The sequence below is a fragment of the Rhinolophus sinicus genome, chromosome 16 (assembly GCF_057876585.1).
Source record: "Rhinolophus sinicus isolate RSI-liver-muscle chromosome 16, RSI-T2T, whole genome shotgun sequence".
Taxonomy (NCBI): domain Eukaryota; kingdom Metazoa; phylum Chordata; class Mammalia; order Chiroptera; family Rhinolophidae; genus Rhinolophus; species Rhinolophus sinicus.
In genome coordinates this window covers 127,940,691-127,955,768 of record NC_142516.1, presented here as the reverse complement: position 1 = coordinate 127,955,768, position 15,078 = coordinate 127,940,691, and the positions used below count along the sequence as shown (strand labels likewise).

General features: G+C 36.3%; 1 long non-coding RNA gene across 1 annotated transcript in view; it reads left to right on the top strand.

The window, feature by feature from the left end:
• Window positions 1-6,164, top strand: part of LOC148755106 (uncharacterized) — a 183,268-nt gene extending 177,104 nt beyond the window's left edge. Inside the window, exon 4 of the long non-coding RNA XR_016019383.1 lies at window positions 5,227-6,164. This is a non-coding gene — a long non-coding RNA (uncharacterized LOC148755106). The remainder of the gene's footprint in view (window positions 1-5,226) is intronic.
• The last annotated feature ends 8,914 nt before the right edge of the window (window positions 6,165-15,078 follow it).

The window sequence follows — 15,078 nt, the reverse complement described above, 5'->3', positions numbered from 1 at the left end:
GGTTATTTCTATTTTTCAAGTACATGAATGTTAAATTAATGATTTTGCACATGGACTGAAATAAATGAAATTATCAGTGTCTGACCCTCTTTATATTAGGGTCCTTAAGATAATTACAGATTTGATTAGAAACACTATAATTTAATAGAATTTCATGGAAGAGAGAAAAAATAAGTCCACGAGTGGATGAAATATGATGATATAGCATATTTTGTGTATATATGTACATTCAAATAAATACACAAAATTAATATAAATGTATATGAATACACTTAGGCAGGTTAAAAGTGAAATAGTAGGGGGATTCCAATAATAATAGATTGGTTGTTTTACCATTTAGCCTGGAAATCACTAGCACGATTTATCAACCAATTTGTAATCACTTCGAAGAACAACATGGTGGATAAACCTGGTTTTTCTGAGTGTCAGGCCCTCTTTAGTGACTTCTATAAGGAAATGACCAGTCACATAAATAAGGGAGAAGCAAAAAAGGAAAAAAGTAATCTTATAGTGTCATAATTAGATTTTAGCTATTAATCCACACAATACTTCCTTTCTATTTCATTCCATTAGAAGGATATGGATGAAGGTCACTGACCTGCCTAATGCATCCAAAGGTACCTTTGCTTTATTTTACCTTCTTAGAAAAATAGTCAGTGTTGTAATCACTTACTTTAATTCTTGCTTGTAACAAAAGAAAACTCTTAAGATAGATTTTTGCCTACCTTAAAATAAGAAATACTTATTTGGCTGCATATCAAAGTATTTTTTAACGTATAACTTCCATTGTTCTTGGATTACACATAATCATTATTCTACTTATGATGTCTTAATTTAGGATTTACTTGAGATTATTTCGATTTTTTTAAATAAGATTGGGTGTGGGGAGCATTGTTGACTTATTTATATTATTAAAATTAGTTAATTTTTAAATTATATTTCATCAGTAAATATGGCTTGCATAATTTCTTTTTTTTTTAGTATTTTATTTTTGGCCCTGAATTGAACCCGTCCTGTAAATGTTTCATGAATGCTTGAAAAGAGGATGAGTTCTTTCTTTGTGTATAGATACATAAGCAAAGTTCACTAATTAAATTGCATCAATCCTCTGCTTCTTATTGATATTTGCTATCTAAACATTAAAGATGTAAGGTTGGGCTAAGTTCTTCCTATAAATTCCAAAACCCCCCTTCCCCAATTCTGTCATGGTTAACTATACAGTTTAGGAGTCAGGCTGCCTGTTTTAAATCCTGGTTCTATACTTGCCAGCTGTGTCTCCTTGGTCAAATTAGTTAATGTCTCTAAATGTTAGAATCCCCTTTTATAAAATGAAAATGATAATCCCCTATTTCACAGGAACACTTTGGATAAAAAGATGTAAAGGGGATATAGCAATTGGCACAGGATCTGGCACATAATATGGTCAATAAGCATGAGTTTTATTATTAGTGGTACTCTTAGCATCATGTGCAATTCATTTCTAATACTTTCTTAGTCTGTTAATTTTCTTTTCCCTTTTACTGCTACGTACTTGCAGACAGGCAGAATGCTTGGCCTTGGTCAAAGGGATCAGCATGCCGCTTTCTCTGTAAAGCATACCAGCATGATGGCCAGTGATTCAAAGCATCGGTTTTTCAGACTAAGCTACCAGACCAATAGATTCAAAGAGGGCTCCTCTCCCATGTCATTAAAACTAACTGGAGAATAAAAGATAATTTCTGCCTAGCATTTCCGATTTGGTGGATAGACTGTTGGAGACAAGCATTTTACCAGAAATAGAGATGGCAGTGGTCCATGGAGACAAGGCAGTTCTGGGAGAGACCTTGGAGTGGCCCAAACCTAGCCACAGCTGGCAGTGACATCCCTGTGCTGGTGCACATCCATCCAGGTAACACGGTAGAAACCAGGCCTCACGATGGACTCCACCATAGCAGGAAAACGGGGAAGGGCAGGTACAGCAACATAGACAAACGTTGGAATGGGTGGGCTTAAGTCAGACAATAGATGGCACATTTTCTCTGTTCCAGCTATGCCCATACTTTACTGGGAAAGATGCATACACTCAAAGTAGTTGTATTGCCTGTCATAGGGCTCTACAACCACCGAGGTGAGGAAATTACTTAAGGAAGACAATGATTAAGGGAAAGCCTCACAGAGAAGTGATGTTTCACCTCTAAAGGATGAATAGGAGTTCACTGTATCAGACAGAGGAGTGAAGGGCAGGTACTGAGAAAATAGCCGAAAACTGAAGTGGGCTGAAATAACACAGGAAGTAAAGCTATCCTAATTTTAAATATAATAAATATTTACAGGTTAGTAAACAAGTTAGAAGTATGCATTCCACACATTTAAACTTGGGCTAGTTACTTAACCCCTACATGTCTTTTTTACTAATTTGTTAAGTAGGCATAACATAACCACCACCTGACAGAGCTGAGAGGAATAAAAAGGTAATGCACATAAAGCATTTAGTCCATAGTTAGCACTCAAGGAAGATTAGATTTTACTATTTTATTGTATCTGTTATATGTTTTTTGTTTTGTTGTTATTGTTGTTTTATCTTTAATTAGATTAGAGAATAAAATTAACAAATAATTTCTTAAATGATAATATACAGCACCAATGAGGATAGGGTGAAAAGGATATGCAACTATTTAGGAAAAGAAATCAAAAACACAAATCAAGAGCCTTAAAACATAATGTCTTTCCACTTTAACCCATTAATTCTACTTCTGGGTGTCTATCCTAAGTAAATATTCTGAAATATGTAGAAAAATATTTATGCACAAAATCATTTATTACAATATCATTTATGTTAGGCAGAAAACTAGGAACAAGAAGATTTTAATCAGGCAACTACGAAAAATGATGTTTACCAAGCATTTACAGTACCATAGAAAATGCATCTGAATAAATGAAGAAAGGAGAGCATACAACCTGCGTACATTATAATCACAACTCCACAACTCAGAGTATTTGCGTAAAATGATAAGAATCTGTATAAAAACATCAATGGCTACTTTGGTAGTAGGATTACATGTAACTAGTCCCTTCTACTTCATTTTTTTTTCAAAATTTCCAAAATGAACATTTATTGCCTCTATTATAAAAATACACTTTATCCAAGCAGAGATTGGGTAATCGTGAGCCTTAGGCAGTTCAGGAAATATCTTGGTAGAAACATGTGCTGGAAATGATTTGGAATTCCTCCCACCTTTATGCCTTTCAGATAGATTTCCTTATGTATGGTTCTTATCTACAGCGAGAGCATAAAATGACAACCATGCACATGCACTTATGACCCTCAGCTGTTTACATGGCAGGTGACAATAACAATTGCGACCTGGCATGTATCTCAAGCACTCTTTCAAGTTCATAGTGATATTTCACAGGGTAGAGCAGTCTTGTGGAAGGAAAGCACTCCCTGCTTCTTTGAAACTTCCTAACTGTGACGACACAGGCCACCTGCCAGGACTCTCAGTTCCATCCCTACTGTCTTCTTTACTCCTCACCTCTCATCTTTTTCCTTTCAGCTTCCATGCTCACTCCGCGTACTGTCTTTGTGCAGTTACCCTCATCCCTGTCTCTTGATGGTAACATTTCCGCTCTGCTTTCATGCTTGTCAGTGTCTCACTCCCCACCAGAAATCAGACAGCAAAAGAATCAAAGTTTACGCAGTACGCTTTCATGGACAACTGAGCTTTTTCATATTCATTGGCACAGAAGTCACTTGCTTTTCTTTTTAAGGAAATATTTATAATAGAGCTATAGTTCTTTATTCTATTACAAACAAACTTCCTTAGGAAAATAACTCTTCCTATTGAAGGCTTAATACACATACTATTTAATTTATTCGCACTGTATATAGTCCATAATACCAAGAAGAATAAATTTTTCCAATAAAAAATAGCATATAATTGGGGAAGTGAGATAATAAATAGTTTTTCCCCCCTCTACAAGACAATTCCTATCTATATCCAATGGCTCTATCTATAAGGTTAATTTATGAATGTATCAGATTTTGAAAATAATGAAAGAAAAATTTAGGAGCAATATTTTAAATCTTTTTCAGGAAATCCATAATTGTGACTTTGGAAAGTGAAAATCTAAATTGTTAAGCTTCACTATTTTCCAGTTGGTTATTTATCAAGGACTAGAGAACTTAGGAACCTGTCACTATATCATGGTTGAAATCCATGGCAATTTTATGTTCAGATTCTTAAGATGCAAGGCCTAGAAAGAAGCTGCCCACAAATCCATTGGATGGCATGATATTCTGTTGTGCCTCCTATGATATTACTGATTTCAGTTGCTTTATTTTTTTATTTCTTAAACCATTTTTTTTACTTTATATATTTTCAATTATCTTCTGCGAGATATACATGATAATCTGAAAAAAATAACCTATAGCAACAGTCTTCTACAGTTGCTATAGTTTTCCAACATTCTGGAAATTTGCTGGAAAAATATCGGTATTCCATCATTAAAATCTGAGTAGCTGCTGTGTATATTTCTAATGTCGGTCCCAGGTAGGGCCAAATACTAAATTCCTCCAGTGGACCTTTTTGCATTATCAGTTTCACATTGTGTGTCCAGAAGAGAAGTCCCATCCAATTTGATACTAGCTTGAAGTCTGGACTCTGAAAGAGGCCACACAGTGCTGAGTTATGAGCTGAGAGGTAAACAAAAACCATGACCATTATAGCAGCTTCAAGAACTAAAACAACATATTATTCAAGGTAGATCAATCTCCCCATGCTAGCCCAAGTTGACAGGGCTACAAACTTCCCACACCAAACTATATAATTAATCACTTTTCCCATTAACATCCTAAAAGGATGATGCTTCAGGGCTGAGAACCACTTTTCTCCTTTCCATCTACTTTTTTTTTTAATTCACATTATTATTATTATTTACTTTTTAAATTAAGATATACTATATATGCCATGTAATTCAGGCATTGTAACTGTTCAATTCAATGTTTTTAGTAAATTTATGTTGTGCAACCATCACCACAATCCAAGTTTACAATGCTCCCATCACCACCCAAAATTTCCTGTAGCATGTTTGCAGTCAGTCTCTGCTCCTACCCCAGCCCCAGGCAACCACTGATCCACTTTCTGTCTTTATAAATTTGCCTGTTTTGAATATCTCTTTAAATGGATGTGTTTGATATATAGTCTTTTGTGCCTATCATAATGGTTTTGTATTTAATCCATGTTGTAGTGTATGAGGTCTGACAATTACGTTCACGAACTCATCCTAGAAAAGTGCTATGTACCTCATTGCTGAATATCACTACCGTCACCTTCTAAGGACTCCACTTGGGAAGCTATGAACCAATGCCAGGGCCTAGTCCACCCTTCAAAGTAGTTTTGGAACTCTTTCTGGAATCGTCATCAGACCTGTCATCGTATTACCTTTGATGTCTTGAATGTCATCCTTTCAATATTTCCTTCATCTTCAGGTAAAGAAAGAAGTCATTGGGGGCCAGATCAGGTGAGCAGGGAGAGTGTTCCAATACAGTTAATTGTTTACTGGTAAAACTTCCTCACAGACAGTGCCGTGTGAGCTGGTGCTTTGTGGTGATGCAAGAGCCATGAATTGTTGGTGAAAAGTTCCAGTCGTCTAACTTTTTCACACAGCCTTTTCAGTATTTCCAAATAGTAAACTTGGTTAACTGTTTGTCCAGTTGGTACAAATTCATAATGAATAATCCCTCTAATATCAAAAAAGTTTAGTAACATCATTGCAACAAGTTTGTGAACTTAATTATCTGAACTTGTATATCAGTATTTCATTCCTTTGCATTACCAAATAATATTTCACTGTATACACCACATTTTGTTTATCCATTCACCAATTTATGGACATTTAGATTGTTCTCAGTTTTTTACTCGTATGAATAACCCTGCTGTGAACAATTATGTACAAGTCTATATGTGGACATATGTCTTTATTTTTCTTGGATAGATTCTTAATAGTGGAATTATTGGATTATATTATTAGTTTACATGCAACTTTTTAAGAAATTGCCAAACTTTTCCAAAGCATTATTCCATTTTACATTCCCACCAGTTTCTCTACATTTTTGCCAACACTTGGTTTTGACTGTGTTTTTTTATTATTGTTATTTCAGTATGTGTAAAGTGGTATTTGTTGTGGTTCTGATAAGTGCTTCCCTGCTAACTAATGATGTTGATCATTTTTTCAGGCACTTACCGGTAATCCGTATATCTTCTTTGGCAAAAATGTCTGTTCAAGACTTTTGCTTATTTTTAATTGAGTGGTTCTCTGTTATGATTATTAACTTGTAAAAGTTGTGTTCGATAAATATAAATCCCTTATGAGGTAAAATATTTGAAAGTATTTTCTCCTGTTCTGTGCCTTCCCTTTTTCTTAATGGTATCTTTTGAAATATAAACATTTTTAATTTTACTGTGGTACAATTTACCAGTTATTTTTCTTTCATGGCTCATAGTTTTGGCAAGATCACAAAATTTTTCTTCTATATTTTTTCAAGAAGTGGTATAGTTTTAGCACTTATATTTAAGTGTATAACTCACTTGGAGGTAATTTTTTGTATGTATCAGGTTAGGGTCTAAATTAACTTTTTGCATATCAATGTCTAATTATATCACCATTTGTTATGAAGACTTTCATTTCTCTGTTGTCTTTGCACCTTTGTAAAGAACCAACTGGTCATACATGTAAGGATTTATTTCTGGACTCTAAATTTTTTCCCATTGACCTCTATGTCTATCCCTCTGAAACACCACATTGTCTTGATTACTGTGGCTTCATAGTAGGTTTTGAAATTATGTAGTGTAAGTTCTCAAACTTTATGTTTCATTTTTAAAGTTGTTTTGGATATTATAGGTCTTTTGCATTTCCACATACACTTTAGAATCAAGTCAATTTCTAAAAAAAATCTGCTGGGAGTTTGATGGAGATTGCACTGGATCGTTGGATCAATTTAGACATCATTGTCATCTTAATAATATTGTATGGTCTAATACATAAATATGGAATGCCTCTCCGTAAAGTTAGATCTTCCTAACACTCTCTTATCAATATTTTATAGTTTTTAGTACATAGTAGTGGGACTTTTTTGTTAAATTTACTCTTGGTATTTATTGTTTTTGATATTACTACAGGTAAAATTGTTCTCTTAATTTCATTTTTGATTGTTCATTGCTAAGATATGAATATATAATTGATTTTTGCATATTGATCTTGTATCATACAACTATGATAAACTCATTTGCTAGTTCTAGTAGGCTTTGGGAGGGGAGTAGATTCCTTAGGAGTTGTGTTATGTTTTGGTGTTAATTCCTTTTAGCCTGAAAGACTACCTTATGAGGTAATTCTGCTGGCAATGAATTCTTTTCGATTTTGATTATTTCAGAATGACAATTTTTCTGGATATTGAATTCTTGGCTTATAGTTTTTTTCTAAAGGGGGGTTGTTTTTATGTTTTAGTGTTGTTTTTTGTTGTTGTTGTTTTTTATTTTTAGTTTTCTATTTACTTCATTGCTTTGACTATGTCATTCTACTGACTTCTGACCTCTATGGTTTCAAATAAGAAGTCAGCTATTAATTGTATTGTCATTTACCTTTACATGAGAGTTATTTTTCTCTTTTTGATTTCAAGAGTTTTTTTTTTTTTGGCTTTCAATAGTTGGACTAATATGTGTCTAGGTGTGACTTTCTTTGTGTTTATACTACTTAAGATTCATTGAGTTTCTTAGATTAATGAATAAATATTTTTCATCAAATTGGGTAAGGCTCACTATCCTTCCTCCAAATAATTTTCTCACCTATTGTTTCTTTCTTCTCTTTTTGGAACTCCCGTTACGTATTTCTTTTTTATCTTTCTTTTTTTTAAATTGTACAGCTTTCTTAAGGTGTTTTTCTTTTTTTTTTTTTCTTTTTTTTTTTTAAGATTTTATTGGGGAAAGGGAACAGGACTTTATTGGGGAACTGTGTACTTCGAGGACTTCTTTTTTCCAAGTCAAGTTGTTGTCCTTTCAATCTTAGTTGTGGAGGGTGCTGTTCATCTTCAAGTTGTTGTTATTTCAGTCTTAGTTGTGGAGGGCGCAGGTCAGCTCCAGGTCCAGTTGCCATTGTTAGTTGCAGGGGGCACAGCCCACCATCCCTTGCAGGAGTCGAACTGGCAACCTTGTGGTTGAGAGGACGCACTCCAACCAACTGAGCCATCTGGGAGCTCAGCGGCAACTCAGCTCAAGGTGCCGTGTTCAATCTTAGTTGCAGGGTGCACTGCCCACCATCCCTTGCAGGACTCGAGGAATCGAACTGGCAACCTTGTGGTTGAGAGCCCGCGCTCCAACCAACAACTGAGCCATTCGGGAGGCAGCTCAGCTCAAGGTGCCCTGTTCAATCTTAGTTGCAGGGGGCAGAGCCCACCATCCCTTGCGGGACTCGAGGAATTGAACTGGCAACCTTGTGGTTGAAAGCCCAATGGCCCATGTGGGAATCGAACCGGCAGCCTTCGGAGTTAGGAGCACGGAGCTCTAACCGCCTGAGCCACCGGGCCAGCCCCCACCCCCACCCCTGTTATGTATTTCTTGATATACCTGATTTCCCACAAGTTTCTGAAGTTCTGTTTTTTGTTTTATTTTTTCTTTTCTCTCTCTTTTTCTCTTTGTTAATTAGATTGGATAATTTTTATTATTTATCCTCAAGTTCATTGATTCTTTCTCATTCCATCTGAAATCTACTGTTGAGCCCATTGTGAATTCTTCATTTTTGTTATTGTCCATTTTCAACTCTAGAATTTCCAGTGCCTTTTACTTTATTAAGATTTTCTATTCATAAATCATTGTCACTGTACTTTCCTTTAATTCTTCAAACATGGTATCCTTTAGCTTTTAAATATATTTATAACAGTACTTTCAAGTCTTTGTGCACTAAATTCAATATCTGAGACAATCAGAGACAGTTTCTATTGACTGACATTTTTTTCCCTTGATATAGGTTACACTTTTTTGTTTCTTTGCATGTTGCACATATTTTGTAGAATACTGGACATTTTATTTTTTATATTTTTAAAATATATTTTATTAAAATATAGCTAACATGCAATATTATATTAGTTTTTGGTGCACACAATCATTATTCAACATTTATATACCTAAAGAATTGATCACCATAAGTCCAGCAACAATGTGATACTGTACAATGCTATTACACTATTACTGACTATATTCCCCATGCTGTGCATTACATCCCCATGAACTATTTGTTTTATACCTGGAAATTTGAACCTCTTATGCCCCTTCACCTTTTCCCTCCCTTTTAAAAATGGTCAATTAAAGTTGACATTCAATATTATTTTATATTAATTTCAGATATACAGCATAGTGGTTAGACATTTATATAATTTAAGAAGTGACCCATCTGACTAGTCTAGTACTTGCCTGGCTCTATACACCATTATTACCATATTATTGACTGTATTCCCTATGCTTTACTTTACATCCTCATGTCAATTTACATTTACCAATGTACTTCTTATTTACCAATGTACTTCTTAATTCCTTCACTTTTTCACCCTGTCCCCAAAATCCCTCCCATCTATCACCCCCATAAATCTAATATCCATCTGACACCATACATAGATATTACAATATTATTGACTGTATTCCTTATTCTATACCCTAAATCCCTATGACTACTTTGTAACAACCAATTTGTACTTCTTAATTCCTTCCCCATATTTACCCACTCCTAACCCTCCTCCCATCTGGTAACCAACAAAATCTTCTGTGTATCTATAATTTTGTTTCTGTTTTGTTTATTTATTGTGTTCTTTAGATTCCACATATAAATGAAATCACATTGCATCTGTCTTTTGCTGTCTGATATACTTCACTTTTCACAGTACCCTTCAGGTCCGTCCATGCTGCCACAGATGGCAAGAACCCATTCCCTTCCATAGCCAAGCAATATTTCATTGTATATATGTACCACCTATTCTTTATCCATTCATCCATCAATGGACACTCAGGCTGCCTCCACATTTTGGCCATTGTAAACAATGCTGTAATAGCCATAGTGATGCACACATTCCCTCGAAGTAGTGTTTGGGTTTCTCTGGATAATTATCCAGAAGTGGGATTACTGGGGTTTCTTTGACACTTTGTTTGAAAGTCTGTTTTGTTTGGTATAGGTATTTCTACCACAGCTTTTTCACTTTTTTTTTTTCATTTCCATTTTCATGAAGTATCTTTTTACCATCCTTTTATTTTCAGACTGTGTGTGTCTTTTGATCTGAAGTGAGGTCCTTGTAGGCAGCATATGAAAGGGTTATGTTTTCTTATCCATTCAGCCATCCTATCTTTTGACTGGAGAATTTAATCCATTCACATTTAAAGTAATTGTTGATAGATATGAAGATATTGCAATTTCATTATTCATATTTTTGCTCTTTTTTTAATCTTACAGAATCCCTCTAACATCCCATGTAATGCTGGTTTGGTGGTGAGAAACTCCTTTAGCTTTTTCTTGTCTGGGAGGTTCTTTTTTGGGGGGTGGGCGATGGCAGTTCTTCATTTGTCCTTTGAGTCTAAATGATAGCTTTGCTAGATAGAGTAATCTTGGTTGTAGATCCTTTCCTTTCAACATGTTGAAGATTTCCTGCCAATACCTTCTGGCCTGCAAAGTTTCTGTTGAGAAATTAGCTCATAGTCTTATGGGAGCTCCCTTGTAGGTAACTAACTGCTTTTCTCTTGCTGTTTTTAAGATTCTCTCTTTGTCTTTAAACTTTGGCATTTTAATGATGATGTGTCTTGGTGTGGCCTCTTTGGGTTCATCTTGTTTGTGACTCTCTTGTTTCCTGGGCTTGTATATCTATTTTCTTCACCATGTGAAGGAAGTTTTCTGTCATTATTTATTCAAATAAGTTTTCAGTTCCTTGCTCTCTCTCTTCTCCTTTTGGTACCCCTATTATGTGAATGTTGGTATGCTGAATGTTGTCCTGGAGGCCCCTTAAATGATTTTTTTGGATTACTTTTTCTTTTAGCTGTTCTGATTGGATGTTTTCTACTATCTTATCTTCTAAATAGCCGATTCGTTCCTCTGCTTCAGCTAATCTACTATTGATTTCCTCTACTTCATTTCAGTAGTTGTATTCTTTATTTTTGACTTGTTCTTTTTTATGTTTTCTATCTGTATTTTTTATGTTTTCTATTTCTCTGTTGAAGTTCTCCCTGAGATCAATGAACATCATTATAACTAGTATTTGGAACTCTGCATCTGGTAGATTGCTTGTCTCCATTTTGTTTAGTTATTTTTCTGGAGCTTTGTTCTGTTCTTTTATTTGGGACACATTTCTTTGTCTCCCTATTTTGGCTGCCTCCCTGTGTTTGTTTCTACATATTAGGTAGGGCTCCTATGTCTCTTGGTCTTAGTAGAGTGGCCTTATGTAGTTGGTGTGCTGTGGAGCTCAGTGTCATAGTCTCCCAGGTGACCTGAGCTGGGTGTTCTAAGTGTGTCCCTTGTGTGGGTTATGTGTGCCTTCCTCTTGTAGTTGAGCCTTGGTTGCTGTTTGCATGTCAGTGGGAGGAATTGACCTTCTGGCTGATTGTTTGTGAGGACTGGCTATGACTACAGTGGAGGAGCTGTGATTCAGGGGCTTACCCTACATAGCAGGGTTTGCTTTAGCCAGACTTTGGTGCCTGCACAGTTTGCCCTTTGGGTGTGTCATCATTGGAGGTGGCAGAGTGATGCTCCAGCCCAGTCTGAAGCTGGCCACTGGGACTGCCAGCCTTGGGGCCTCCTGGGAGGGGACCTGCTGCAGGCCAAGTACAGCTGCAGTCTGTGCCCTGCCTGGGGCCAATTGATAGTAGCCAGAAAGCAATCCAGAGATGGCCACCACCTGTGCTGTGCTTGGAGGTGTATTGAGACGCCAAGCTGCAAACCAAGACTGACTGTCACTAGTGCCAGGCTCAGGGCTACTCAGCTAAAGGTATGGGGTACTCTGAAGCCAGATGCTGCTTGTTTTGGTTTTGTGAATCTTTGAGAGATTTTAGAAATGTCCATTGTATGAACTAAGGAAGGCCGTTTATATGGAAAAGCCACTGGAAGAGGCTTGGTTGTGACTGAAAGTTGGGGTGGAGTTTCAGGGAATCACTAGGGCGGGGCAGATGAAAGGTGATAGATAGTTTGATTGAGACTCAGATATGGTGTCTGCCTGCATCTTCACAGAGGGAGGGGAAGGGCTCAACAAAGAAACAATGGCTTCTGCTTGCAGCTCCATCTGGGAGAAAGCTGCCCCTCCAGCCCTCACCCTGAAGCAAGACAACTCAGTTCCTCCCATATGTCCCTGGAGCCTTTCAAGCTGCTGCCGCAATGCTGGAGCTCAGAGCAAGTGAGTCAGCAAGTAAGTCTGTGCATGGGTCCTCCAGGAGGAGAACCTGGGAGTGCATCTTCCATCTCATTCAGCCACAATCTCTGCTGGTTTTTACAGCCAGAAATTATGGGGGCTTCTCTTCCCAGCACTGAAACCCTGGGCTGGGGAGAGACTGGAACTCCTCACTCCTCTGGGGAGGGGGGTAACCTTTGCAGCTGAGTTATCCCTCCCAATTTTTAATGGTCACACGTGGGTGTGGGACCAGCTCATTCTATGTCTCCAGTCTTGAGTTGATTTCTTCTGTATGTCTGTAGTTGCAGGGCTTCAGTGCAGTTAGACTTCAGGTGATTCTCAATAATGGTTGTTCTGTGGTTTAGTTGTAATTGATGTAGTCCTGAGAGGAGGTGAGCACAGCATTTACCTGCTTCGCCATCTTGATTGGAAACCTTGAATGTTGGACATTTTAGATAATGTAGTAGTTCTAGATTCTGATTTCCTCCCCTGAGGCTTTTTGTTGTTGTTTTGTTAATTTTTTTAATACCTTGCCTAGATTAAATCTGTGAAGTCACTGCTCCCCCACAATATGTAGCTGCTGATGTCTCTGCTCAGTGTATCTATTTTTATCTCTAAGCCTGGCTGCCAGCTTGATGTTCTGCATAGTTTGGTATTCAACTGAAAATTGGTCAGAGGTTGTTCATTCTTGTACCAGTAAGGTTTCCAGTCTTGGCTGATGGATCTGTGTGTGGACTGGAGAATGCATTCAAAGTTGACACGTCTTCAAACAAGATATATTTCACTACTCTCAAATTTTGGACCAACCAGCTTAACATGAATCAGATGGGTAAATTTGTCTTTAAATTTAAAAAAAAAAAAAAAAGAAAGAATAAAAAGAAAAACTTGTGCAAAAATTATTAGGGGTTTATCAAGGTATAATGTAATAATTATGATGTGGGGCATTAGGTTGATCAGTATTCAAAATAACTCTTGGCTATATCAGTGTCACTTTGGGCAATTAAATTAACTTCTATTTTAGTTAAAGGATAATGATATCTAGCTCACAAGGATGTTTGGGGGGGATTAATATAATAACAATTATGAAAACAATTTGTTCAGTATCAACAAGTAGTAATTGCTTAATAGACATTTATTTCTTATTATATACTTTTCTCTAGGTTTTAAGAAACACAGTGCTCTACTGTCTAACCTGGCATTTAGGAAAGAGTCTACTTTAATTGATCTAGAAAGTATGAACAGATGTTTCACTTTTACTTGGAACATTCTCTTTTAAAACCACAGGTCTGAATTTGAATCAGAACTCTGATTATGAAGAAAAAATTTCTGTTAAAGGAATTTGGGTATCAGAAATAATATAGATTTGGTGTGGTTTTTTTGTTTGTTTGTTTTGTTTTTCCCTTAAAGTCTCATCAAGGTGGGCAGGATTACTAGGTTGAATCAAATGAAATGAATAATATTGACCGATTTTTTATTTATATAAAAGACAGTTTCATATGGTTCGGTTCAACATAATGTATTGGGAAGAGAACGGCATTTAGAGTCAGGGAAGGGGGCTTTATTCTACCACCAACCAGCTATCTGAAACTATCAGGGTCATATGATTCATATGACCCTGGAACTTTCTCTAGGGAAGTAAGGTACTTCTAATTAGATGTTTACATAAGCATTTTTCCTTCCTCCTGAACCCAATTTGATTTCTAATACTTGAAGTGCCAGGAAAGATCAATAATCAATCTGTCAGGGCAGTGTTAGAAATTTTTAGTGTCCCATAGAAAGACAAAAATCTCTCCTTTACCAGAGTTTAAGCAGGCCCCTCTGAGCCCTCTTTTCAACTAAACTTTAATCTTGTCCTATAAAGACTTGAACAAACACTAACATCGTTCCTAACAGTTTAAAAATGTATCCTTAGGATGACCCTAGCCCCATTTAAAGTGCCTGCCTGAGAAAACTGAAGCCTGCCAAAAGAATCTACTGTTTGTTTTAGCCAACAATTGAAGATAGGATCCCTGTATCCCAGCCTCTGTGGGAGAGAAGGCGCTTTGAGAAGTACCATTAACAAACCCAGATGGATTTCACATGAACCAAGACCCACCCTTTCCACTTTTTATAATTTTTCACTTTCCTAAATCTACAGAGCCCCCACTCCCCTCCCTCCCTATCTCTTCATTCTCCCTTTAAAACACCCACTCACCTTTGTATAAATTAAAATTTAGTTCAATTCATGATGGACTCTTACCTATTGCAATAGTATATTCCTGATAAAATCTGTCCTTAACAATTCAACTAGTGTCTTGACTGTGTTTGTCTTTGACAAAAGTGACCCACGTTTTGGATATTTTCTAGGCAGAGAAAGAATTAGTAGTGACCTGTCATCCCCAGGAATTCTACCAGGTGGACAGTCTTCATAGGAACAACTACAGACTTTCAGAGAAATCTGCACAATTCTTTTTCAAATAAGCATATGATTGATCACTGGATAAATAAATAAAATATTTTTTCAAAAGTAATTTTCTCACATTAACAGTAACATCTTTTAAATAAAGAAAAAATAACACTAATGGCATCATTACCCAAAGAAAACCACTGCTTTTATTTTAGAGTATTTTTCTGAATATTTTCTATATATATTTTACATAATTACCATAATATTTATACAATTTGCCTATGGTTTTTCACACAATATTTTGATA